This window comes from Rhineura floridana, chromosome 18 (genome assembly GCF_030035675.1).
Source record: "Rhineura floridana isolate rRhiFlo1 chromosome 18, rRhiFlo1.hap2, whole genome shotgun sequence".
Classification (NCBI taxonomy): Eukaryota; Metazoa; Chordata; class Lepidosauria; order Squamata; family Rhineuridae; genus Rhineura; species Rhineura floridana.
In genome coordinates, this window is record NC_084497.1 from 4,928,330 (window position 1) to 4,948,401 (window position 20,072).

The 20,072-nt window shown below is 51.3% G+C and overlaps 1 pseudogene; it reads left to right on the forward strand.

Moving 5' to 3' along the window:
- The window catches only part of LOC133372730 (cartilage oligomeric matrix protein-like), a 25,610-nt pseudogene continuing 5,538 nt past the window's right edge, over positions 1–20,072 (forward strand).

Genomic DNA, 20,072 nt, shown 5'->3' on the forward strand with positions numbered 1-20,072 from the left:
CAGGAGCGAAATGTGGGTGGCTGACAAGAACCCAGCAAGGTCGTCCGCCTTGGAGTGGCGCAAGCGCCCCGGAAGTTTCGCGCGGGGACGCCCCAGCCTCCCCGTCTTGCCTCTCGCTCTCTGTCCCTCCTCCCTCGTGGCGCACGGCGCATGCGCTCCTGCGGGAGGCGGCGGGGATGGCGGCGGGCAGCGGGGATTTCGGGTTGGGGTTGCGGCTGGACCCCGCAGCGCTCATGGAGCAAGTCAAAGTACAGGTCGCCGTGGCCACCGCCCAGGAGCTGCTGCAGGTGGGTGAGAGAGGGCGTAGGAGCTCCCACGTGCAAGCGCAGTCTACCTCCTTCCCCCCATGTTGACCGACGCATAGGCGGGAGGGGCTGTTGCTCCTTGCCGGGAGGAATGATGCGGAGAATAATTGAGAACCGCGGACACACGTTGTGGCAACTTTTAATACACTTTGTGGGGGATAAAAAAACATGCCAAGATAGCGAAAGATCGCCCCCGTGTGGGGACAATTTTTAAAGCGCTTCGTGGGGGCTAAAAGACATGGGAAGAGAGGAAAGATCGCCCTCCTGTGGCGGCAATTGAGAAGCGCTTTGCGGGGGATAAAAACCTTGCCAAGACAGGGAATGGCCCCCGTGTCGCAGCCTTGGACAGGAAAGACCGCGTGTGTGGCTGAGTGTGGTGTCCGGATGCTTAACGGTTGACGCGCAGCTTGAAGCTTCTTTGGATGCGGACAGCCACTCAAACCGAGATCATGTCCAAGCCGAGCAGACGTCGGCAGGGCAGGGCAGGGCTGTGGGTGGCAAATGCATCCCTCCAAATGGAGCCTTCCCTTTCAGAGACGGTCTGCCGCAGAATTGCCAAACACCGGGGGCAAGAACGCAGGCAGAGCCGCTTTTACAGATCCGGGCCGCTCTCCCTGGCCTTTTTGCCGCTCCCCGGGCTGCACCCTCCCTGGCCCTTCTTCACAACCTCCTTGGCCACTGGTGCCTGGCCGGAGGATACTTGGGGGAGGGTGTGTGGAAAATCAGCTACCGCGAAAGGTCATCTGTACCCCCTTTGCTCCACCCACTCTTGCCTCTGGCCCTGGACACCACTTGCATGTGGCCTCCAAAAGGCAATAGGGACCGAAAAAGTCTCCAGGCCTGAAATAGAAAAGTACTCTATGACGTGGGACCCTTTGCCAGCCGTATGTCCAGATTTTTCCCTCTGTTTGCCTCGAGGGCATTCCCAGTCGCGTGCGGTCAATGCAGCCCATCCTCTTCCTCTTTGCTTTAGGACGGCAGCCGGAACAACAGCCCGACCATGCCGCACGTCAGTCCAGGCCACCTCCTTGAGATATCCCTGGTACGAGACTGTATGTTGTGTGTTTGGGCTCTGGGGCGAGGTGGAGGAGAAGCCAACACTAAAATGCTCTCCCCTGTGCTTTTACGATTAGAAGGGGTTGAACGGTTAGAGCGCTAATGCTATAGCTCAGGTGCAGAGCATCTGCATGCATGCAGAAGGTCTCTTGTTTGATCTCTGGACCCTCCAGGTGGACTGCAGAGTCTCCCTGCCTAAAACCCTGGACAGCTGCTACCGGTTAGTGCAGGCACTGCTGACCTAGATGGTTGGAAGTGCAACCCAATGTTAGCAGATCTTCCTGCCCTCTCATGCGAGCTCCCATCGTCCCTGGCTATTGCTGATGCTTGGTGGGGCTGATGGGAGTTGTAGTTCAGCCACATCTGGAGGGCCAAAGGTTCCCTACATCTGGTGCAGGACGTAGCTTATCAAGGTCCTCCTTCAAGGAGTTTCCAACCAATGCTAAGTGTCTGAACGACAGCTCAATCCACCTCTGTAATGTCCCGGTACAACTTACGTCCTGTATATCGTTGTATTTATTTTATTTCTTGCATTTATATCCCAGTTTTCCTCCAAGGAGCTCAAGATTGTATACATGGTTCTTTTCCCTCCCCATTTTATCCTCACAACAACCCTGTGAGGTAGGTTAGCCTGAGAGTTAGTGACTGGCCCCCAGTCACCCGAAGAGCTTCATGGCTGGGTGGGGATATGAACCCAGGTCCCCCTCATCTATGCTTCAGCATGACTAAAGCCAGCTGGATAGTTTGGGGCTAGCCAGCCCCTCTCTTTCTCCCTCAGGCTAAACTACCTGACAGGGTTGTTGTGTATACAAAACAGGCAGGGAAGAAAGTTTTTTAGCCAGTTTGAGAGCAAAACAAATAAGAAGTTTAGAATACAGTATATATTTAGTACTCAGTCTGGGGTCCCGGAAATCTCTTTCTCCCCCCCCCCCCAGTGCTTTTGGAATAAACTCACTTTGTACAATTCTACCGATGGCCAGTATTGTTGAGGGTTCCCATTTATGGAATGGCTGGTGCATTTTCAAGGGGAGGGGGGTTGCACATACACACGCTGGAGGTCACACACAGGACCAGCTGCTGCACGGGATGTTGGGCTTTTCTCCTTGTTTAAAAAAAGCAATCTAGCTTGAAAAGGGCAAGACTAGGCCAAGAGGTTAACTAAGAGCGGATGGCAGAGGAGGAAGAGAGGAAATGGCGGAGATGACTAGAGAAGTACTCGGTCACGGGAAAAGGCGGCCATTCTTGGTATAGAGGGGAACAAGTCGTGGGTCGGAGCTAGGGCGAAGGAGGAAACCTATGAAAAAAACAAAATGAATTGAAGCAGCTGAGGAGAATGGGAGCTTTGAGGACTAGAACCTTGATGTTTAATGTGAAGTGATGTGTGGGAAGCCAGCCTAGGATTACACTTACTGTAGCAGAGGGGGGAAACCCACAGAGAGTAGCTGTGGGTCCCAAGTGTGGCGTGAGAGGAAGCCAAGAGGGGAGAGGTGCAAACTGGGGGTGTTTGCCATCTCACCAGCACACGAGACAAGCAGGTGGAAGCCTCCATGTTGATGGAGTGGATAATAATTCACTGCCTTCATGGTGCTGTTCTGTAGAGGCAGAGTCTGCAAGGGGACCGGCCTGAGGATTCCACCTCTGGGCCTTGGGGGTTTTCTTTCCATGCACCCTTAAAAAAAATAGTTGCAGATGGAAGCTGAGAAATACTGAGCAGAGTTTCCTGGGCTGCTTATCTTGACTGCCAAAAATAAAAATAAAAATGCGGTGTTTGCTTTTAAAACATTCACGGAGCTGATCAAATGACCCAACTGCGTAACCTTCAAAGCTTTCCTCTGACACGAGATTTTGGCAGTGAAGCCTTATCTCTCTTTTCAGTCTCCGAAGAGGACACGCCTGCCTGTTTGGGAGTTCTTTGTTGTTACCCAAATAGGACACTGCCCAGTAATCACAGCCTGTTCTCGTGTGTGGATGGAAAGCGTAGAGCTTGTAGAGGAAGAAAGGAAAACTTTTTTAAAAACTTCTCTTGATGGGGTGGAGACGTTAAGGGTGGAAGATAGGTGCTGGGACTGAGGGAGATGGGTACGTCCATGAATTTCTTTCCCCACGTGACTGAACACAGGCTGTGGGGGACATTGTTTATGCACAGGGCCACATTTTCTGCATGGAAGCCAGACACTGACTGGCTACAGGTGTGTTCCAGCCATGACAAAGGTAACATTTCTAGATTCCCCAAATGACTGTGCCCTAGAACAGCTGGTCATAGAGCTGACCAGTGGGATGGCAGCCCTGAACTTAAGTGGCGCCCAGGACGTGGTGTGAGATGTGTTGTCAAACCGATTGGGAGCAGTGACCATACTGCTATTAAATTAAACGTGTGTAAATGGCCACTTGCCAAGAAAATCCAACACGGGAACATTCCAAAAGGAAAACGAGGGGATTGATAAAAAGGGATATCGAAAGGCCAAAATCCAGAAAGTGCAAAGCGCCTGGCAGCTGTTTGAACGTAACAATATCAGAAGCTCAACTGGCGTGTTCGCTGCAGATCAGGAAGGGTGCCACCAGGGCAAGGGGATGCCAGCAGGGTTAAGTAGCAGAATCAAAGATGCTCTTGGAGACAAGAAGGCTTCTTTTAAAAAATGGAAGTCTTGTCCAAGTTAGAAGAATAAAAAGGAATGCAAACGCTGGCAAAAGAACTGGAAGCAGACAGTGAAGGATGCTAACATAAGAACTTGAGCACATTGCTAAAAACATGAAAGACCAACAATAAATTCTTTAAATACATTAAAAGCAGGAGATCGCCTAGGGAGGTGGTCGGACCCTTGGCCCACATTGAAGTCAAAGGTATGCTAAAGAGAAGCGAGTTGCTGGTGGAAAAGGGGTTTCAGGATCCGAGTGGACTGTGGAACTTAGGAAACTCCTTTCTCCTGAGCCAGACCCCTTCGTCCATCTAGCTCAGTGTTGCCTGCACTGACGCAGCAGCGCTCCCCAAGGTTTAAGAACATAAGAAGAGCCTGCTGGATCAGGCCAGTGGCCCATCTAGTCCAGCATCCTGTTCTCACAGCGGCCAACCAGGTGCCTGGGGGAAGCCCGCAAGCAGGACCCGAGTGCAAGAACACTCTCCCCTCGTGAGGCTTCCGGCAACTGGTTTTCAGAAGCATGCTGCCTCTGACTAGGGTGGCAGAGCACAGCCATCATGGCTAGTAGCCATTGATAGCCCTGTCCTCCATGAATTTGTCTAATCTTTTAAAGCTGTCCAAGCTGGTGGCCATTACTGCATCTTGTGGGAGCAAATTCCATAGTTTAACTATGCGCTGAGTAAAGAAGTACTTCCTTTTGTCTGTCCTGAATCTTCCAACATTCAGCTTCTTTGAATGTCCACGAGTTCTAGTATTATGAGAGAGGGAGAAGAACTTTTCTCGATCCACTTTCTCAATGCCATGCATAATTTTATACACTTCTATCATGTCTCCTCTGACCCGCCTTTTCTCTAAACTAAAAAGCCCCAAATGCTGCAACCTTTCCACGTAAGGGAGTTGCTCCATCCCCTTGATCATTCTGGTTGCCCTCTTCTGAACCTTTTCCAACTCTAGAATATCCTTTTTGAGATGAGGCGACCAGAACTGTACACAGTATTCCAAATGCGGCCGCACCATAGATTTATACAACGGCATTATGATATCGGCTGTTTTATTTTCAATACCTTTCCTAATTATTGCTAGCATGGAATTTGCCTTTTTCACAGCTGCCGCACACTGGGTCGACATTTTCATCGTGCTGTCCACTACAACCCCGAGGTCTCTCTCCTGGTCGGTCACCGCCAGTTCATACCCCATGAGCGTATATGTGAAATTAAGATTTTTTGCTCCAATATGCATAATTTTACACTTGTTTATATTGAATTGCATTTGCCATTTTTCCACCCATTCACTCAGTTTGGAGAGGTCTTTTTGGAGCTCTTCGCAATCCCTTTTTGTTTTAACAACCCTGAACAATTTAGTGTCGTCAGCAAACTTGGCCACCTCACTGCTCACTCCTAATTCTAGGTCATTAATGAGGCAGGGGTCTCTCCCCACTCCGACCTGGAGATGTTGCCTGGGATGGAACCAGCAACCTACTGCACACAAAGCAAATGCCACTGAGCAATGGCACCCTTTGCATGTATACACTCATTTGCACATTGTAGTTGCATAAAATCCCCACCGGAGGGCAGCCTTGCCCTGCTGCCATTGTAGGCGCTTGAAATCCACACCGGAGCGGGCCCTTTCCCTGTTTGGCATTGTAGTTGCTTAAAATCCCCACAGGAGGGCAGCCTTGCTCGCTGTCATTGCAGGCGCTTAAAATCCACACCGGAGCGGGCCCTTTCCCTCTTTGGCAATGTAGTTGCTTAAAATCCCCACAGGAGGGCAGCCTTGCTCGCTGTCATTGTAGGCGCTTAAAATCCACACCGGAGCGGGCCCTTTCCCTGTTTGGCATTGTAGTTGCTTAAAATCCCCACAGGAGGGCAGCCTTGCTCGCTGTCATTGTAGGCGCTTAAAATCCACACCGGAGCGGGCCCTTTCCCTGTTTGGCAATGTAGTTGCTTAAAATCCCCACAGGAGGGCAGCCTTGCTCGCTGTCATTGCAGGCGCTTAAAATCCACACAGGAGCGGGCCCTTTCCCTCTTTGGCAATGTAGTTGCTTAAAATCCCCACAGGAGGGCAGCCTTGCTCGCTGTCATTGCAGGCGCTTAAAATCCACACCGGAGCGGGCCCTTTCCCTGTTTGGCAATGTAGTTGCTTAAAATCCCCACAGGAGGGCAGCCTTGCTCGCTGTCATTGCAGGCGCTTAAAATCCACACCGGAGCGGGCCCTTTCCCTGTTTGGCAATGTAGTTGCTTAAAATCCCCACAGGAGGGCAGCCTTGCTCGCTGTCATTGCAGGCGCTTAAAATCCACACCGGAGCGGGCCCTTTCCCTGTTTGGCAATGTAGTTGCTTAAAATCCCCACAGGAGGGCAGCCTTGCTCGCTGTCATTGCAGGCGCTTAAAATCCACACAGGAGCGGGCCCTTTCCCTCTTTGGCAATGTAGTTGCTTAAAATCCCCACAGGAGGGCAGCCTTGCTGTCATTGCAGGCGCTTAAAATCCACACCGGAGCGGGCCCTTTCCCTGTTTGGCAATGTAGTTGCTTAAAATCCCCACAGGAGGGCAGCCTTGCTCGCTGTCATTGCAGGCGCTTAAAATCCACACCGGAGCGGGCCCTTTCCCTGTTTGGCAATGTAGTTGCTTAAAATCCCCACAGGAGGGCAGCCTTGCTCGCTGTCATTGCAGGCGCTTAAAATCCACACAGGAGCGGGCCCTTTCCCTCTTTGGCAATGTAGTTGCTTAAAATCCCCACAGGAGGGCAGCCTTGCTGTCATTGCAGGCGCTTAAAATCCACACCGGAGCGGGCCCTTTCCCTGTTTGGCAATGTAGTTGCTTAAAATCCCCACAGGAGGGCAGCCTTGCTCGCTGTCATTGCAGGCGCTTAAAATCCACACCGGAGCGGGCCCTTTCCCTGTTTGGCATTGTTTCTTAAAATCCCGACCGGAGGGCAGCCTTGCCCTGCTGCCATTGCAGGCGCTTAAAATCCCCACTGCAGAAGACTGTTTCTGGTCATGCTCGTCGCTTGCGGTGCGTTTGCGCCACTCTGAGCCGACTGCGCCCAGAGGACCATGTTGCATTGTAGGTGCATAAAATCGCCACTAGATTCCTCTCATTGTACCTGCTTAAAATCCCCACCGGAGGGGGCCCTTTCAGTGTTTGGCATTGTAGTTGCATAACATCCGAAACGCACCGGAAGCGGCGAGCATGACCAGCAACAGTCTTCTCATCTCTATGGGTATTCCCAGTCCTTTAGCAGCGTCGCTTTCGGTGACGAAAAAGCGGGGCTTGATGGGAGTTGCAGTCTTCCGCCGGGGTGACTTTCCTCCCGCCCTATTCCGTCACGGCGCACGCGCTTCTATGGCCTGGCGGTGCCGACAAGGGCTCGGCTAGATCGACCAACGGGCTGGGAGTCGCTCTTTTCGCAACTCTATGCTGAACACCGTCCAAGGAGGGGAAAAGGGGGTCGGTGCTTTTGTCAACAAGACGACACTTGCGTGTTCCTCTAAGGAGCAGATTCCCGCTGCTTAGAAACCTGCGAGGCAGGATTGGGGGCGAGGGGGAGCGGGACTGAATTGTTGCGGAGGGGAGGAAGGGTGCCCCCCATTGCAGTCCTGCGTCGTCTGCCAGGTGACGGCTCTCAGGAGGGGAATGAGGGTGGCTCACAAGAAGCCAGCAAGGTAGTCCGGGTAGTCAGAGTGGCGCAAGCGTCCCGAAGTGTCGCGCGGGGACGCCCCAGCCTCCACGTCGTGCCTCTCGCTCTCTGTCCCTCCGTCGTGGCGCACGGCGCATGCGCTCCTGCGGGCGGCGGCGGGCAGCGGGGATTTCGGGTCGGGGTCGCGGCTGGACCCCGGAGCGCTCTTGGAGCAAGTCAGAGTACAGATCGCCGTGGCCAACGCCGAGGAGCTGCTGCAGGTGGGTGAGGGAGGGCGGAGGAGCGCCCGCGTGCAAGCGCAGTCTACCTCCCACGCGCACACAGTCGTGGGCGGGAGGGGCTGTTGCTCTTTGCCGGGAGGAATGATGGGGAGACTAATTGAGAACCGTGGACGAATGTTGTGGCAAATGTTAATACACTTTGTGGGGAATGAAAAACATACGGTTTCGGCCTAGTTTATCTGAAGGAGCGCCTCCAGCATCACCAATTATGCCGCCTGACGAGATCAGCCACACGAGATCTTCTATCGGTCGCACCAGTTAAGATAGCGAGGCTGGTGCGGACCAGAGAGAGGGCATTTGCGATTGTGGCCCCCACCCTCTGGAATTCCCTTCCTTTTGACCTTCGCCATGCCCCTTCCTTGATAGGTTTCCGCCGGGCCTTAAAGACCTGGCTGTTCAGGGATCTCTGGGGTGGGTTGCTCTTAATACCGGTATATTAATTATTGTTGTGGTTTTATTGGTTTTTATTGTATTTTACCATGATAGTACGTCGCCTAGAGTGGCCGTTGATTCGGCCAGATAGGCGACTCATAAATAAAATTTTATTATTATTATTATATGGCAAGGAAGCGAAAGTGCGCCCTCCTGTGGGGACAATTTTTAAAGCGCTTTGAGGGGATAAAAACCTTGCCAAGGCAGGGAATGCCCCCCCGTGTCCTGGACAGGAGAACCGCGTGCGTGGCTGAGTGTGGTGTCCGGATGCTTAACGGTTGACGCGCAGCTTGAAGCTTCTTTGGATGCGGACAGCAACTCAAACGGAGATCATGTTCAGGCCGAGCAGACGTCCGCAGGGCAGGGCTGTGGGTGGCAAATGCATCCCTCCAAATGGAGCCTTCCCTTTCAGAGACAGTCTGCCGCAGAATTGCCAAACACCGGGGGCAAGAACGCAGGCAGAGCCGCTTTTGCAGATCCGGACCGCTCTGCCTGGCGCTTTTGCCTCTCCCCGGGCTGCACGCTCCCTGGCCCTTCTTCACAAACTCTTTGGCCGCTTGTGCCTGGCTGGGTTGTGTCTGGATGGAGGATACTTGGCGGAGGGTGTGTAGAAAATAAGCTACCGTGAAATGTCATCTGTACCCCTTTTGCTCCACCCACTCTTCCCTCTGGCCCTGGACACCACTTGCATGTGGCCTCTAGAAGGCAAAGGGGACTGAAAAAGTCCCCAGGCCTGAAATAGAAAAGTCATCTATGACTTGGGACCCTTTGCCAGCCGTACGTCCAGATTTTCCGCTCTGTTTGCCTCAGGGACATTCCCAGTTGTGTGCATTAGTGTTTAAAGCCCTAAGCAATGTAGGTCCCAAATATCTGAGAGACCGCCTCCTTCCCTACAAACCCTCTTGGGTGTTGAGATTGGCAGAGGGGACCCTTTGGGTCATTCTGCCACCCTCGGATGATTGAGGGGGTGGCCTGGGCTTTCTCTGTGGTGGCCCCTACGCTGTGGATCTCCCTCCCCACCCAGGTGCCCCTGGCAACTTCACTGTACAACTTTCAGTGCATGCTGAAGATGCACCTCTTTACCCTGGCCTTTGACACCCGGGAGGTATATTTTTAGGACCCACCCTATTTTCTGTGAGGTCATTTAGGTTGTATTTAACTGTTTTTAATTATGTGTTTTAAAATTATTGTAACCCGCCCTGGGAGCTTTGAGTGAATGGACCCTGCAGAGGATACAGAAGTTTGCGCGGGAGATGAGCCTGAGCCCTGATCTGGCGGCGTAAAGCTCTGGGCCTCCTGTCGCTGCGACCCCCTTTCTTGACAGCTCCTCCTCTCTCCTCCTTCTCCAGGACAACTGCGTGTTCGTGCGCAACGCAGACCAGCGCAACGTGGACCAGGACAACTTCGGCGACGCCTGTGACAACTGCCGCAACGTGAAGAACAACGACCAGCGTGACAGCGACAAGGACGAGCAGGGGGACCTGTGAGACGACGACGTGGATGGAGACAGTGAGTGCTGGCCGTTCCCTGGAGTTTTTCACCTTTTTTTTTGCCAAAGAGCAGGATTCCTTTCACTGGGACTGCTCTCGAGCCCTTCTTCCCAAAAGAGCCCAGGGCGGCAAATACCAAAATGTTAAAACAATGCCAGTAAAAATTAAATGGAAACTTCTAAAGAACAACCACATGTCCTCCTGGCTAATAACTTCCAGGTTGTCAAGAACAGTAGCTTTCAGCCATCAAATGTCTGGGTAATGGTTTTAAATTCTTCCTGAAAGTGACTAATGAGGGAGACTGGCGTGTCTCACCAGGGAGGGCATTCCAGAAATGGAGAGCCACCACTGAGAAGCCCCTGTAGTGGATCAGTGCCAACAGGGCAGCTCCCAGTGGTGGGCAGCACCACCATGAGAGGCTCCCCTGTCATTCCCAGGGCCCAAGGTGGTTGATATTATGGAGGAGGCGATCGGTGTAATATCCCGAGAGGCTGGACTCAGGAGGGGGCCAGCTACCATTTTTAAAAAGGCCCTGCCCCAAGTTTAAGAGAAGTTACCACAGACAGGGCTTGGAGGAAATGCTGTGGCACCCCCATTTCTTTTCAAGCATTCCATAGTTTTTCATGATCTACACAGTCAAAGGCTTTGCTGTAATCTATAAAGCACACGGTGATTTCTTCTGAAATTCCTTGCTCCGTTCTATTATCCAACGTATGTTTGCGATATGATCTCTGGTGCCTCTTCCTAAATCCAGCTTGGACGTCTGGCATTTCTCACTCCATATATGGTAATAGCCTTTGTTGTAGAATCTTGAGCATTACTTTACTTTACTCAATCGAAAAGGGACATCAAATTAATTGGACAGCAGGGGAAAAAAATAATTATTTTTAATACAAGAACTGTGGATCGTGCTTACTGTTTTTGAAGAGCCATTTTCTCGTACGCAGGCCTCTTTTTAGGATGAGAGATCCTCCCTCCTGGCTTCTGCTCAGGAGGGAGCTTTTGAACTTTTCAAGTCCTCTCTAACTTTTCAGCCAAGGTGACGTGCCACTCTTTTTTGATTCACCCCAGTTGTTTTGTCACTCGCCTCTCCACAGAGGTTACAAACAACAGGGACAACTGCATCAGGATTCCCAACCCGGACCAGAAGGACAGCGACGGCGACGGCGTCGGAGACGTGTGCGACAGCTGCCCCTTGGTCAGGAACCCAGACCAGGTAAGTGCACGCTCAGGTGGGAAGCTGAGCTGGTGGCGTGGGTGTAAATGGGTCATGGGAGGGGGGCAGGTTTTATCTTGCCAAATCAGGAGATCCACTGTTCCAAACTGTGTTCCTCACAACCTGAAGATTCCTCCCACACTTATCTATGAGAAGATCAGCACTGGTAGATCAGCTTCTCTAGACAACTGATCTTCCACTGCCATGATGTCCTCTGAATGATCTCTATCCTTCCTTGCAATATTGCCTGTCGTAACTGACCTTCTCCTGAAACATGTGGCTGTTGGAACTTACCATCTCCTGCCACGTTGCCCATTGCAAGGGCTCTTTTATTGATGTACTTTTATGTTTGTGTTTATTTTTTGTAAGCCGCCTTGGGGGCCTTTTGGCCAAAAGGCGGGGTAGGAATAAACAACAACAACAGTAATAATAATAACTGCCCCTGCAATGTTGCCCTGAAATCTCAGGAAATTCTGCAACTGCTGTGCTAGAGGCGGTAAGGTTTCTCGCTGTAGTTTTACATGCACGACACAAACCACCTGAATGAAGCTCACGGACCACAGTTTGGTAGCCCCTGGCTTAGATCTTTCAAACAGGGGGTGTTAGATGAGAGTCAAGAATGTCAATAAGTCTTGTTGGTGCTCCTGCGAACTTTTTTAAAAACAGTGAAACTGGTGCTTTCTGTTTCTTTAGAAAGACACTGACCACGACCTCATCGGTGACCTGATCGGTGACACCAACCAAGACCAGTGAGTGACAGAAATAGCTTGTTTCATTCTACCTGCGTGGGCAATATGGTGGAACCTCTATGAGTTGTTTTGCTGATCTGCCACAGTCCTAAGCTCTATCCTTACACCCAAAATGTAAGAGAGTGAGTGAGTGAAGCATTTACCCAACCCCTTGTGTTTCTACAAGAATCATAGCTCCTGACTGGAAAGCAGAGAGGCCAGAACAGTGGCTCATACAGGAGATGCAACAGGCAGACTCCTTCAAGGGCAATCAATTCTCCTAGATCCTTAGATCCAATCACACCCAATCAGATCATGTGGCTGATTGGAGGGATGATTGGGGGGGGCGGCAAAGGAGAACACTAGCTCAGGCAGAGATGCAGCGGGCAGCCTCCAACGCGGTGTGTGACTTGGACTCACCTTTAAAGAAATTTGGCCTGCTGGCGGTTGAGCAGGAGCACTTCCTGGTGGGGAGAGGGGATCCAGAGTCAGAGCTGGAGCTGACCCAAAGAGATCCAGAGCCGGGGATCAGTAGGCTTGAAAAGGGGCTGTTAATGCAACAAAACTCCAGAGGAGAGAGAGAGAGACATAAACTGTGTACACATTCCTGACTTAAAATGCAGCTAGGTTTTTCTTTTTTTCAGTTCTGATCAAAGCTGTGGTTTTTTTGAGGGGGGGGATGCATCAAAACTCATTATGTCATATGAAACGATAGGCTGGATCTGGATCGTGGCTAACATTGTGGGTGAAGACAGGAAGGAGAGACAGGCTCTGGTGCTGGGTAAAATTTACTGTAAGCTCGACGCATTTTGGAAATTATCCTCCTTCAGGAGCTAAAAACATTAAAACAAACTCAAATCCAAGTCGCGGAGACAACACCATGATCTTAAACATTAACAGAATATTTTTAAAGACCACACTCCTTATAACTCACTTTGCGCACATTTTAAAATGTTGTCATGATGTTGTATCCCTAGACATGAACATTGAACATAAAACTATACCGCGTGGCTCAAATTAGACAGAATCTTGTGGTGGCCATGACAAAACAACTTTAACATGACAGACTACTCAGCAGGAGAGAGTTATTCTGGATTATCCCTTTGAAAAGTCTGGGATCTCTAGGGTTAAATGAGGATTTGGATTTTTCTGAGTGTAAATAAAATCAACAACAAGGGTTCTAAATGAAACTTGGCTTACTTTCTGTAACTACAGTACATGTTAGTTAGTCACTGTAAGTACCAGCTGGATCAGTGAAATCTGCAAGTGCAGCTGACCAGATTCATATATTCACCATGGTTATCAGCAGCATTTGAGTCTGGTATGTGTTTAGTGTGGGGCTGGACAAAGAATGTGCATTGCCTGGACGGTGTAAAGGAAAGGGATCTCCACAGGTCAGTATAGGGCGATGTCTTCGTGTTTTTCTGGGGAGGGTGAGAGAGTTTCACGTTGAAGTTGTTTTGTCATGGCCAGCACAAGATTCTGTCTAATTTGAGCCATGCTTTTATAATATGTCAGTTCAATGTTCATGTTTAGGGATACGACATCATGACAACATTTTAAAATGTGTGCAAAGTGGAGTGTGGTCTTTAAAAATATTCTGTTACTGTTTAAGAACATTGCGTTGTCTCTGCGACATTGATTTGTTTTAACGTTTTTAGCTCCTGAAGGAGGATAATTTCCGAAACGCGTCGAGCTGACGATAAATTTTACCCAGCACCAAAGCCTGTCTCTCCTTCCTGTCCTCAGTTTGGTGCTTGTTCCCTTTTGTTTCTAACATTGTGGGTGCACCACTTCCCAAACCAGCAACAGGAGCGCCCGGGGTGCAGAGTGAACAGGACTTGCGCGCACAGCTTTGTGTGTAGTCCCTGCCAGCACCTCTTCCCTCTTGTCCTCTACTCGGCCATTGCTTGCCGTCGGCTTTGCTCCTCCCTTCTGGGTCAATCCCTGGTGCTAGAACAGTCTCGCAGCTAAACGAGGGACCTTCCTCCGGCCACCCTGGGCATTCCCATCGGGTCTGCTGCTGCCCTGTTTACTCCTGAAGCCCAGGGGGAGATTGGGGGGAATCGAGGCAGAGCTCGGGATGTGGCCTTTAGGGGGTGGGGGGTGAGTGGCAGGAGAGGAAGTCTGAGACAGGGATATCCAGGCGGCCTCTGGACTACTGCGGATTCTTCCAGATCTCCCATTGGAGTGGGATGTCTCCACAGGGCCCCCAAGACTCCTCGAAAGAGGTCTCTGCAGGGTTTGGGTCAGATGGGATCCTCCTGGCACAGTTCCCTCACACACTCTTTGGGAATAAACATTCCTGGGCTGAAGGGTCCAGGGCCTCCCTTTTCGTGCTTGCTCTCTGACATTCCATGTCCCCAACTTGTATCAAATCCCCCCCTTCCTTCTCTCCCTCGGACAGAGATGGCGATGGGCACCAGGACTCCAGGGACAACTGCCCAACTGTGCCCAACAGCTCCCAGGTGGACTCTGACGGGGATGGACTTGGCGACGAATGCGATGAGGACGACGATAATGATGGCATCCCGGATCAGAGGCCCCCCGGCCCTGACAACTGCCGCCTGGTCCCTAATCCTGGGCAGGAAGATGCAGACAGTAAGGAAACTATGCTTCTGTTAATGCAGCCAAAAACAGCATTTGCCTTTTTTGCAGCCACATCACCCTGTTGGCTCAAATTCAGCTTGTGATCAACAACAATCCCAAGATTCTTCTTGCATGTAGCATGGCTGAGCCAAGTATCCCCCGTCTTATAACTGTGCATTTGGTTTCTTTTTCCTTAGAGTAGAACTTTGCACTTATCCCTGTTAAATTTCATTCTGTTGTCTTCAGCCCAATACTCCAGCCTATCAAGGCCCCTTTGAATTTTGTTTCTGCCTTCTTCAGTATTAGCTATGCCCCCCAATTTTGTATCATCTGCAGATTTGATTTCCCCTCTCTGGCCTTCCCCAAAGCGGAGTCCGAGTTTGGACCAATAAAAAAAGCAGCCAAGTCGCCCACTGGCGTCCATCAGCTCCCCATCAGCCAAGAGAAAAGCCGGAAAGGTTCTTGCAGAGCTGGCCAGTTACGATATGTGTCCTTGGGAACCTGAGTGTGTGAACCTGCCACCCACGTGTCCCATGAAACAGACCTCCTTGAGAGGAGGGGGATCTTTGCTAGGGGTACAACAAGCGCTTTGCCCTGATATGGGCCCAAATGGTGCGTGTATAAACCAAGAAATGCAGGTCCAAACCGGACTAAAGCAAAGCTTTCTTTTCGTGAGAGGAACGAGAAGAACAACGTGACAAAATTACTGGGTGCGTGGCAGCATCAGTCATTAATATCCTGACCCATTCATGTTTTTAAACTAAAGAGATCAAAGGACCCTATGACTATAAGGAGTGACAGGTAGGAGAGGTTACCTGTCCTAGGTCCAGGAGTGGGCAGCGGAGTGCAGCTGAAGTGATGTGAACGAGCTCTGACCCCAAATCAGGAAGGAATCTGTTTGTCTCAAGGCTTGTGCCGGACACAGAATCCCTGCCTGTTCTACCCCTGCAGTCCGGCGTTGAGTTCTTTGAGAGCGTGGTTACACATGTTGGAGCCAGAGCTTGGAAAAGTTCCTTTTTTGAACTACAACTCAGCTGGATGGGGCTGATGGGAGTTGTAGTTTAAAAAAAGGAACTTTCCCAAGCTCTGGTTGGAGCTCAGATTGCCATTACCCCCCCCAGCTGATAGTGAGAAAACTCAGTGGTTTCTTTGAACAATGGGATCGTTCTGCTAGGCTTGAGGGAGATCTGCCAAGGAGAAGGTAACATTTCTTCCAATTCCTCTTGGTTATTTTTGTTGCTCACAGGATGGCCTTGCTGTTCCTTCACCTCAGGAACGCACAACGTGTCCCACAAAGGGGGTGTGGGGTGGGAATCATGCTCCAGGGCCTTGCACCTCCTTGACTCCACTTGAACCAAAACAGGGTTCGCCGAGCAGTCGTAACAGCACCTTGGCTTTTGTGGCAGAGAAAGGCTTCTCCTCTAAAGGCTGCAAATTCCAGCGGCTTACCGTTCAAGTGCATCTCTACCAGCCTTGCCCAAGCTGCTTCCTTCCAGCTGTTCTGGACCCTGCAAGTCCCATCCGGCTGACGGGAGCTGTGGACCAAAAGCCCTGGAGGAGGCAGGAAAGGGGCCGTGAAGTATAAATATAAAATAAATGGAATAAAAGCGCAGGCTTTTATTTAAAGGGAAAGCCTCACGCTTCCAGAGTTAATCCTAACTCCGAGTAGTCCCAATGAAATTAATGGGTGTGACTAACAGCGGTTCATTCATTCATTCATAGAAAAAGAAATAGAGAGCCAGTGTGGTGTAGTGGTTTAAGGTGTTTGACTACGACCTGGAAGACCAGGGTTCGAATCTTCACACAGCCGTGAAGCTCACTGGGTGACCTTGGGCCAGTCACTGCCTCTCAGCCTCAGAGGAAGGCAATGGGAAACCCCCTCTGAATACCGCTTACCATGAAAACCCTCTCCGTAGGGTCGCCATAAGTCGGAATCGACTTGAAGGCAGTCCATTTCCATTTTTTCACTTTGAGGACTTAGTTGATGACCACCCAATGCTTCAAATGTGTATCGAGTCTCTTGCAGAGGCATATATCCCTGCGGGGTGGTCGTGACCCTTGGGAGCCACTCTTGTCATCCAGTGGGGGTTGCGTGGGGAGGGCCGTTACGAGGCAGCTGACCCTCTCCCCTCCTCCCGCCACAGGAGACGGCATCGGGGATGCCTGCAAGGGCGACTTTGACCAGGACCAGGTGATTGACCGCATCGACGTCTGCCCCGAGAACGCCCAGGTGAAGCTGACCGACTTCCGGCAGTACCAGACGGTGGTGCTGGACCCTGAGGGCGATGCGCAGATCGACCCCAACTGGATCGTCCTCAACCAGGTCGGTTGGCAAAGGAGGCAAGTTTTTAAGCCTCCTGCACTAGTCGTATGTGGTGTCCCTCTTCCATCCGCTTTGACCCTTGGCCTGTTCCTGTTGTGTTCAGCACTTAACAGGCTAGAGAGCCTCAGGCCCAGGGTGGGGGGGGGTGGCCCTCCGAGCCCTTAGAATTGCCCCTTACTGGCCTTCCTCGAGGGCCAGAACATGTCTCTGAGCTGTGAGATCGTGCCTGCATGTGTAGAGGGGAAAAAAACATCAAGCTCTGGCATGGCTGACTTTTGATTCTTTTGCCCCTGGCCCCGCACCCCCTTGGCAAGTGGCCCTCAAAGCTGGGCAAGAAAGTAACGCAGCCGTTGGGCTGAAAAATGTCTCTCTGGCTTTGGCAGAGGCCTTGCAACCAGCTGGATCAACAGAACAGAGGGGCAAAGTCTGGATGCACAGAGGGAGGAGAACTTAGCCGCTTAGCCAAGGGGATCATGAGGTATCAGACTGAAAAACAGCACCCACTTTCTCTCCCCCCCCTTCTCTTTACAGGGAATGGAAATTGTTCAGACCATGAACAGTGACCCCGGCTTGGCTGTCGGTAATTGATATTTATGATAAATGCTACACCATTATTAATATTCTTGACAAAACGTTCACAATCCCAACCAGCATTACAAACATGGATAAATAGTAATCCCAACTGTTGGCAAGCAGTAACTCTATTTGTGGGGCTGCCCTTGAGGTTGGTCTGGAAGCTGCAGCTGGTGACTGCTCACTGGGGCAGGGTATCGCCAACAAGTGACCCTGCTGCTGGAAGCATTGCACTGGCTGCCCATTTGCTACTGGGCCAAGTTCAAGTGCTGGTTTTGGTGTACAAAGCCCTATGCAGCTTGGGACCAGGATACCTGATGGTCTCACCCTTTATATTCCCAGTCGATCACTGCGCTCTGCAGGCGAGGGCCTCCTGCAGATGCCATCTTATCAGGAGGTCCGTTCCGCCCAACATAGGAAGCGGACCTTTAGTGTGGTGGCCCCGACCCTTTGCAATTCCCTCCCCTGAAATATTAGACAGGCGCCATCTCTGTTATCTTTTCGGCGCTGACTAATAGACCTTCCTCTTTCAAAAAGCCTTTTAAGCAGAGACCTTATCCCAGTCTGCGTCTCTGTTGGAATTGCTTTTTAAGATGCTTTCAAAGCTGTTTTGTTTTTCAAGATGTTTGAATAAAGACATTTTGTTTTCGTATGTTTTAAAGTCTTTTGTTCTTAAAGGTGTTTTAGAGCGCTTCCAGTGTTTTTGTTTACCGCTCTGGGCTCCTTCTGGGAGGGTGGGATATAAATTTTAATAATAATAAAAGTCGTAGCAGTAGAATTGATACTTTGCAGCAGCGAAGAAGAGAGGCTGGGCCTCTCTCAGGAGGGAACACTTCTTCATACGAGAGGCATCCCTCCCATCTCTCGCATGCAGCAGGGAATGCTGCTTCTGAGATTAGGGACAGGCCTTTGGCCACCCAGACTCCTGGGAGCTGGAGGCCAGCGGCCTCTAGAGGGCCACAGATGCGCCCCCTCCCCATCACAACACCACACCCAGTTGGGTCATGTCCCCCCCGATTTCGGCGACCGTGACACCTCATGTCCTCTCTCTCTCCCTTGGGTTCAGGGTACACGGCATTTAACGGGGTGGACTTTGAGGGCACCTTCCACGTGAACACGGCCACAGACGACGACTACGCGGGGTTCATCTTCGGCTACCAGGACAGCGCCAGCTTCTACGTGGTCATGTGGAAACAGATGGAACAAACCTACTGGCAGGCGAACCCCTTCAGAGCGGTGGCGGAGCCTGGGATTCAGCTCAAGGTAGGTGGCTAAGAGGGCCCAGTTGCCGTGGGTCAGAGCAGGAAAACCATCTGGGGCAGGGGAGAGACTGCAGGAGAGCTTATTGTCTTCAGACACAGCAAGGCTGAGGGTTCGGCTAGTCTCCAGGAAAGAGATCAAGAGCATGAGCCAGCTTTCACCAAGCTCTCTGTCTGTCTGTCCGTCTCTGTGTGTCTGTCTCTCTGTCTCGTCTGTCTGTCTGTCTGTTTCTCTCTCTCTGTCTCTCTTTGTCTCTCTCTCTCTGTCTGTCTGTACGTCTCTGTGTGTCTGTCTCTCTGTCTCGTCTGTCTCTGTCTCTGTCTGTCTCTGTTTCTCTCTGTCTGTCTCTCTCTGTCAGTCTCTCCGTCTCTATCTCTCTGTCTTTCTGTCTCTCTATCTCTGTCTGTGTGTGTGTGCACGTGTCTGTCTGTCTCTCTCGTCTGTCTCTGTCTGTCTGTCCCTCTCTCTGTGTCTCTTTTTCTGTCTCTCTCTCTTCCTTTGTCTCTCTCTCTACCCGTCAGTCTGTCTCTCTCTCCATCTGTCTCTGTCTGTCTGTCTGTCTTTCTCTCTTTCTCTGTGTGTGTCTCTCTGCCTGTGTCTTTGTCTCTCCCTGTCAGTCTGTCTCTCTGTCTCTGTCTGTCTCTCTCCGTCTGTCTGTATCTCTGCCTGTCTGTCTCTGTCTCTCTCCGTCAGTCTCTTTCTCTGTCTGTCTCTGTCTGTCTGTCTTTCTGTCTGTCTCTCTCTGTCTGTCTGTCTTTCTGTCTGTCTCTCTCTGTCTGTCCCCCTCTCTGTCTGTCTGTGTCTGTCTGTCTCTCTTGTCTGTCTGTCTCTGTCTCTCTCTGTTTCTCTGTCTGTCTGTGTCTCTTTTTCTCTCTGTCCCTCTCTCTACCTGTCAGTCTCTCTGGTCTCTCTCTCTCTCTCTCTGCCGGTCTTTCTGTCTCTCTCTCTCTCTACCTGTCAGTCTCTCTCTGTCTCTCTCTCTGTCTGTCTGTCTCCCGGCCGCCAACGAGCCTTGCTGTCTAGCATCTGGGGGGCTCCAGGTAGGCCATTGCTACCCCTCCTGCTTTCTAAACGTTGACCTTTTCCTCCGCCCTCCCGCCCTCCAAACCCAGGCGGTGAAGTCAAAGACTGGGCCCGGGGAATTCCTCCGCAACTCCCTCTGGCACACGGGGGACTGCAGACCAGGTCAAGCTGCTGTGGAAAGACCCCCGCAACGTCGGCTGGGAAGACAAGACCTCCTACCGCTGGTTCTTGCAGCACCGCCCCCAGGTGGGCTATATCCGGTAAGCAGAAGCACTTATCTCATTTGGCTGGAGGGACACACACACACTCCATAGCCTGGTGTGTACTAGGGAGAAGGGACTGCGCAGTGGTGACTCCACAGATGTGGAATTCTCTCCTCGGCAAAGTCCAACAGCCCCTCCCTTCGCTTCCTGTCTTAGAATCGTACAGTTGGAAGGAGCGTACAAGGCCATTTTATGTTAAAAAGCATGTACAGAGCTGCAGACGAAATTCATACAGCGTTGAAGTACTGAATGCCAGCAAG